This window comes from Engystomops pustulosus, chromosome 4, assembly GCF_040894005.1.
Source record: "Engystomops pustulosus chromosome 4, aEngPut4.maternal, whole genome shotgun sequence".
Taxonomy (NCBI): Eukaryota; Metazoa; Chordata; class Amphibia; order Anura; family Leptodactylidae; genus Engystomops; species Engystomops pustulosus.
This window is the reverse complement of record NC_092414.1, coordinates 20,177,472-20,185,218: the sequence shown is the minus strand read 5'-3', so window position 1 is coordinate 20,185,218 and position 7,747 is coordinate 20,177,472. Positions and strand designations below refer to the sequence as shown.

At 38.8% G+C, this 7,747-nt stretch overlaps 1 long non-coding RNA gene across 1 annotated transcript; it reads right to left on the bottom strand.

The window, feature by feature from the left end:
* Positions 1-231: 231 nt before the first annotated feature.
* On the bottom strand, positions 232-6,115 carry LOC140128883 (uncharacterized). The gene is made up of 3 exons (XR_011855170.1): positions 5,949-6,115; positions 3,595-3,696; positions 232-285 (listed from the first exon to the last, which is right to left on the bottom strand). It is a non-coding gene; the product is annotated as an uncharacterized lncRNA (long non-coding RNA).
* Between the last annotated feature and the right edge of the window lie 1,632 nt (positions 6,116-7,747).

Below are 7,747 nucleotides of genomic sequence, written 5' to 3'. Positions count from 1 at the left end.
CCACTGGTCTCCAGCACCAGGTTCCTCTTCAAAAACAGGAAATGATTGCTTTCAGCCAATCACAGGCTGCAGAAGTGATCTGCCGTACCACTGATTGGTAACTTCCTGTGAGTTGGGAGGGGCCAATGGGTCACTCAGGCAACTTTGATAAAAAGAGTGACCAATGAGCAATGAGGTGACTGTTGCTCTAAATATTTTTTAACCCATTAATCGACTTTTTTTTAAAAAAATTCTATCCCGATTAGACATTTCTATTAGAAAGTGTTCATTATTTTCCCCTTGAACCTGTTTTAAGACAAAATACAAATAATTAGCATCAAAATTGTTGACATCTGCAACTGAAATTTAGATTTTTTTACATCAGTGTTTAGTTTAGATTACACCTTGATGCTTAAAGGGATTGTTAAGGATTAGAAAAACCTAGATGTTTTTTTTTCCAAAAACAGCGCCACCATTGTCCATGGGTCATGTCTAATATTGCAGCTCAGCCCCATTTAAGAACAATTCCAATTCCAATACATCTACCATTCCAATACTATAGAATCTGCGAGCAGGTGTGGTGCTGTTTCTTTGTTTTAATCATTTGAAGGGGACATTAATTTAAAATCCACTAAAAAAACCAACAACATACACTATAATTAGGGTGGATATCCCAAGTTAAGGGGTTCAACTCGAAAAAGAGACCTCTACTTTTCTGGAGGACTAACGATGTAACATAGGCTGTTTATAAATTAGCCTGTGTAATACCTTATTTGACCTGCGGGGGAGCTGTAGGGAGACTGCACACTTCCTGCCAGCTCACTGTTTTACCTGTGATAGCTCATCATTGTCTACAGTGGAAAATTCCATTAGTTACACATTTCCTGATAACATTTTTCAACCTGAATGATCCTTTTTCGAGAAAAATTTCTTTGCCACATGGTCGACGTGAAATATGAAGCTGAATCAACCTCTATATTAAGCCGTCACCATAGAGTCCTGCCAAGCGCCTCTGCCAAATACAGAGTAAAACAAATCTGTCCATTAGCTAAAATGAGCTACCACTGACGGCCTCCTGGAAGCATATCCTTATTTTATCTCCCGCAGAAGTGTTGTGACATTTGCGGATGACGGAAACGCGCAGCCACAGCCGCAGTAAGCAGATGCATGCAACGCCTTATACACATATATATATACTGTGCTGATGAGTTACACCATGCAAAATAGTGAGTGATTTCGGATGACTGAATATATCAAGGCAACAGAGACTTCAGCTGCCGATCCGGCGTCTTGCCAACATTTAGTCTGTTTTTAGCGCTATAACCTTAGATTTCGACATAAGCAATTTTTTTTTAATTTTTTTTTTTTTAGATTATTACTCATTTGGCATCGGAAAAAATCGGCTTATGTTTCGAAGCCAAAAGCAAAGTATAATAAGAAAAATAAATTATATTTAAAATAAAATATATTTTATTAAAATAAAAAATGATTAAAATAAAAAATATTTAAAATAAAAAATAATTTTATATAAATAAATAAAATAAAAATATTTTCAAAAATATGTATCTAATTTTTTTTTAAAATAATTTATTAGAGGTATTTGTCTTATTTCCTAAATTTTCAGCCTGTACACCACATGAAGAAAAAAATCTGCTCTGTTTAAAGGGATCATCCCACAAAACTAAGGCCCCTTCCACACTAGCGTTGCATTTCACGTCAGGGCGCAATGCGTGAAAAACTGACGTTTTTGGCTGCTTTTTTGTTCCATTCTTCCTTGGAGTCATTAGCGTTTTTGCGTTTTTCACGCGCGTGTTGTTCGCGGTTTTTTGCGTTTTCAGTGCGTTTTTCACGCGCGTTTTTTAAGTCAATGGGACTTTTTCAAAGGGACCAAGGTTCGGAAATAAAATGTTTTATTTAATTGAAAAAGAATGTCTTCTGATAAGTTAGCAGATGTATGCAAACATCTACAATCTATTCTTCACTGTTCCGCGCGTATATTATCTCCCGACAAGTTAGCAGATGTGAAGAACAGTGAAGAATAGAATAAAAACAGTGAACACAGTGACCACAGGATCATTTAAGATAAAAACGCAGTGAAGAACACAGTGCAGAATAGATTACAGATGTTCGGCACATCTGCTTACTTGTCGGGAGATACGCGCGGAACGGTGCAAACAAAATAGTATGTGAAGAACAATATATATGTGTGAAGAAGACATTGCAGATATTTAAATACATCTGCAATGTCTTCTTCACACATATATATTGTTCTTCACATGCTATTTTGTTTGCACCGTTCCGCGCGTATCTCCCGACAAGTAAGCAGATGTGCCGAACATCTGTAATCTATTCTGCACTGTGTTCTTTACTGTGTTTTTCACTTAAATGATCCTGTGGTCACTGTGTTCACTGTTTTTATTCTATTCTTCACTGTTCTTCAATATGTTTTTTTAATTAAATGCTTGATCTCGAGCAGGGGAATTATTCATGTCACCTAGCAACCCATCCATTTTAAACGCATTGCACTCGCATTGCACTTGCAAGGCTCGAAAAAGAGACCTCTACCTTTCTGGAGGACTAACCATATTACATAAGCTGTTTATATATTAGCCTGTGTAATACCTCATTTGACCTGCGGGGGAGCTGTAGGGAGATTCCACACTTCCTGCCAGCTCACCGTTTTACCTGTGATAGGTATCGCACTGCACTTGCAAGGCTTGCGAGTGCAATGCATTTTTGATGCGTCTCCATAGACTTGAATGGGGCGGGAAAAACGCGTGTGAAACGCAAAAGTAGAGCATGCTGCGATTTTGACGCGCGTCAAAGCAAACGCAAGCACGCACGTGAAAAACAACGCAAATGAGGAAAGACCCATTGGAAACAATGGGACAGAGTGCAATGCAAGTTCTGCGCGTCAAAAGCTAGAAAAACGCTAGTGTGGAAGGGGCCTAACTTACCACTGCTCAGACTTCAAGGGATCACTAACAGGGAATATGTTGCTTTCGAGAGACAACCCCTTTTACTAAAGATGACTACACACAATAGATCTAATCCAGTAGGGAATCTGCCAAAAGTGTAGGATCGGTGATAAAATACAAGATTTCAACAAGACAGTTTGTGTCAAGAGCTTTAAAAAGTCCAAAACTTAGTAGAAATGTAAGGAGGACCCATCAACTGGTACAAAATACTAAATGACATAAATCCCCTGATTGCCCCTGAGCTCCTGATTAATTTGGTGTTTGTTTTTTAAAAATCCGTCCACCCCTTTAAAAGATATCACTGATTTTATCTTCCTCGGGGGTGTGTATATAAAGAAAAGGTTTCCACCCCCTTGACTAGTATGAGCTAAACTTTGTGCTGCCTATAACTTTTGAATGGATGGGCAGATTTTCACAAAACAAACACCAAATTGATCATTAGTATGAATGCTAATAGTTAGGTTCATAGCCTAGTAAAAATACTGATTGATCCCTGGTGGGCTGGTGGTAAAACTGACAACACCCATTTACTGCAGTAGGGATAGTAATAGGAATTCTAATTACACTAAGGTGGTATGAATGCTAACAGCTTATAGCCTAGTAAATATACTGATAGATTCCCACAAAAGTAACTTACCACTGGTCAAACTTCAAGGGTAATAGATGATTTGTTACGTTCCAGAGACAACTGATTTAACAACAGATGCCTACACACAATAGATCCAATTCAGTAGGGAATCTGCCAAAAGAGTAGAATCAGTGACAAAATACAAGATTTCAACAAGACCGTTTTTGGCAAGAGCTTTAGGAAGCCCTAAAATAGGTAGCAACTTAAGGAGGACCCATCAACTGATACAAAATACTAAATGACATACGTCACCCGATTGCCGCTGAGCCCCTGATTAATTTGGTGTTTGTTTTTTAAAAATCCGTCCACCCCTTCAAAAGATATGACTGATTTTATTTTCCTCGGGGGTGTGTGTCTAAAGAAAAGGTTTCCACCCCTGAGGGGGCTAATGAGCTAATTCAAATATACAGTAAACTTTGCGGGGCTATAACTTTTGAACTGCTGGGCAGATTGTAATAAAACAAAAAACAAATTGATCAGGAGAAAAGGGGGGATCAAATGATGTATGGAATTCAGTCATTTGTACTTAGTGACAAATCCCTTTAAGAGTATATAAAATAACCATGGGATGGTGCTTTCTAGAAGTACCTGGCACCCTTTGACCAGGTATATGGTAACACTTTGCCATCTCACTTTTCTCTTAAAGGGGTTGTTAAAATTGACAAGACTCTCTTTAATCACATTAAAATGAAACTTTTTGGCGATCAGTGGGGGGTAGTCTAATTTATTGGACCCTCTCTCTATGAAGCCCGATTCATGAGGCCCCCTGGGCTTGTATTTTACAAGTATTAAAATAATTAGCGAAAATCTAATGAATTTGGGGAGTTGAATCTTTTTTAACCTTTCTATCTATGCAAATTCCGCATAAAATTATCGTTTCGGGAAAATACCCAGAACAACTCGGCTCATTAAGAATAAATGCCGGATATATATGCATTAATAGCAGTCGCTCTGATTCACATAGAAATCACTGAGAAAGGGGTTAAAGGTCGTCACATTGTAGGACGTTTTCTGTCCCTGCTCTCCTCCTCGTTCTGGCTTTTGCTCAATGTCTTAAAGGGGTTGTCCCAAGCCGCTCCATCAATTAGTGAATTGGGGGGGGGGGGGCTGTTTTCTCAGCAGTCAGACCCCCACCGATCAGATTGTTATCCCCAATCTTGTGTAGTAATCCCAAGTTTAACATGGAAACTTTTGTTTACCGATCCGTCACCCTTAAAGGGATTCTGTCAGGTCCAAAATATCTTCACAAGCAATAACTGTGTTGTGCTCGAGCCTTCAGAAGGAGTCAAAGCGCAACCGGAACTGATACAACAATAGATAAATAATGAAGCTTTAAAGAATAAGTCATCAAGTGCCCTGGAGGCGGGGCTTATAAGCTGGATTTGCTTTCAGGCTGCTGTGAAAGGTTGGGAAATGTAATTCAAAGCATTGCAGCGCCATTCCGGAGGAGTGATCACGGATTTCTATGAGCAAATCTGGCAAATTAATTAGAGCACTTGCAGGCTGATTTGATTAAATGAATCCCGCCCTCAGAGCACTTGCAGGTTGATTTTATTAAATGAATCCCGCCCCTAGAGCACTTACAAGCTGATTTGATTACATTAATCCCGCCACTAGAGCACTTGCAGGCTGATTTAATAACATTAACCCCACCCCTAAAGCACTTGAAGGCTGATTTGATCAAATTTTCCCAGCTCCTAGAGCACTTGCAGGCTGATTTGATTAAATGAATCCCGCCCCTAGAGCACTGGCAGGTTGATTCGATTAAATTAATTCCGCCCCTAGAGCACTTGCAGGCTTATTTGAACAAATGTTCTCTGACCCTAGAGCACTTGCAGGCTGATTTGATTAAATGAATCCCGCCCCTAGAGCACTGGCAGGTTGATTTGATTAAATTAATCCCGCCTCTAGAGCACTTGCAGGCTGATTTGATTAAATAAATCCCACCCCTAGAGCACTTGCAGGCTGATTTGATTAAATAAATCCCACCCATAGAGCACTTGAAGGTGGATTTGCATAAACATAAGAAGATGATTACTTCTGCATTACTTTATCAATGTATGATTTATCTCTTCTATTCTAGGACTCTAGATGGCGCTATTATTACTTTGCAGAGGGGGAGATTACAATGTATTCATAAGCAGTAGCTATAAACTGGACCATGAAAAGGTTAATCTTTTTCGGCAAAGCAATGGTTAGACCCCCCCCCCCCTCCTGCATTATAGACAGGATTATACAATCTCATGTCAGGTGCCTATATTATGCTGTGATAAATCGAGATTAGTGGAAACGCATAATCCTGGTGCCAGATTAAAAGGTCAATGCTCAGAGGTCAAATGGTAAAGCTGGAGGGGAGGACTTACCTACCACGTGGCCACCCAAGGTCAGATATCAGGGCAGGAACCTCTATCATAGTGAAGGCCAATTATCTGCCACTAAGACTGCTGTGTTCTATGGTAAACTGTGGCTTCATTGAAACTTGTGACAGCATCCCTGGTGGTCCGGTGGAGATCCTCACAGTGTGGCTCATGGAGAAGTAGAAAGAATAAAAGAATTACATATGGCCTTGTGCTGATGGGTATATAAGCCACATAGAAGCAGTATAATCACAACAGTAATAAATCACAATGTAAGGGAAACAGCATCCTGGTGGGATAGTGGTAATACATACAATACCCTTATAACCCAGTTGGGATAGTAATTGTAATCTTAAAGCTACTATGTTAGTTCTAGTACAAAAAATTAGGTTTATAGGCTATTAAAAATACTGATCAGTCCCTGGTGGGCTGGTGGTAATACTGTTAAAACTATCTAACCCAGTAGGGATAGTAATAGTAATCCTTAAGCTTCTATGTTAGTTCTAATACTACCAATTTGGTTTATAGGCTACTAAAAATACTGATCAATCCCTGGTGGGCTAGTGGTAACGCTGTTAAAACTATCTAACCCAGTAGGGATAGTAATAGGAACCCTAAAGCTTCTATGTTAGTTTGAATACCAACAGTTTGGTTTATAGCCGAGTAAAAATAGGCTACTAAAAAGACTGATTGAAACCTGGTGGGCTGGTGGTAATGATGACAAACTATATTACCCATTAGGAATAGTAATAAGAATCCTATTGGAACTAAGGTGGTAGGAATGATATAAGTTTGATTAATAGCCTAGTAAAAATAACTATAGATCCCTGGCGGGCTGGAGGTAATGCTTACAATACACATATAATCCAGTAAGGATAGTGATAGGAATCCTAATGCGTCTATGTTAGTTCTAATACTAACAATTTGGTTTATAGCCTACTCAAATACTGATCGGACCCTGGTGGCCTTGTGGTTATACTGACAAACTATTTAACCCATTAAGGGTAATAATAAGAATCCTATTGGAACTAAGGTGTTAGTAATGATCCCTGGTGGCTGGAGGTAATGCTTACAATACACAGATAATCCAGTAAGTATAGTGATAGGAATCCTAATGCTTCTATGTTAGTTCTAGTACAAAAAATTTGGTTTATAAGCTATTAAAAATGTAAGGAGAAGGCTACTAACAGCATCCTGGTGGGATAGTGGTAATGCAGACAATACCCATTTAACCCAGTAGGGATAGTAATAGTAATCCTAAAGGTGGTAGGAATGATAAAGTGTGGTTAATAGCCTAATAAAAATAACTAAAGATCCCTGGTGGGCTGGTGGTAATGCTGACAATATCCATATTACCGAGTAGGGATTCTAATAGGAATCCTAATGCTTCTATGTTAATTTCAACACTAAAAGTTTGGTATATAGCCCACTAAATATTCTGATTGATCCCTGGTGGGCTGGTGGTAATACTAACAAAACTATATAACCCAGAAAGGATAGTGATAAGAATCCTAATGGAACTAAGGTGGTAGTAATGATAAAAGTTTGGTTAATAGCTTAGTAAAAAATAACTTTAGATTCCTGGTGGGCTGGTGGTAATGTTGACAATATGTATATAACTCAGTACGGATAGTAATAGGAATCCATATGCTTCTGTGTTAGTAGGGATGATAATAGGGATAACAGGGATAGTAATTGGAATCCTAATGGCTCTAATTTAGTAGGAATTGAAAAGCTTAGTTTATAGCCCAGTGAAGATACTGGTCATAACTCTGGTGGGCTGGTGGATATGAGCCACATAGGAA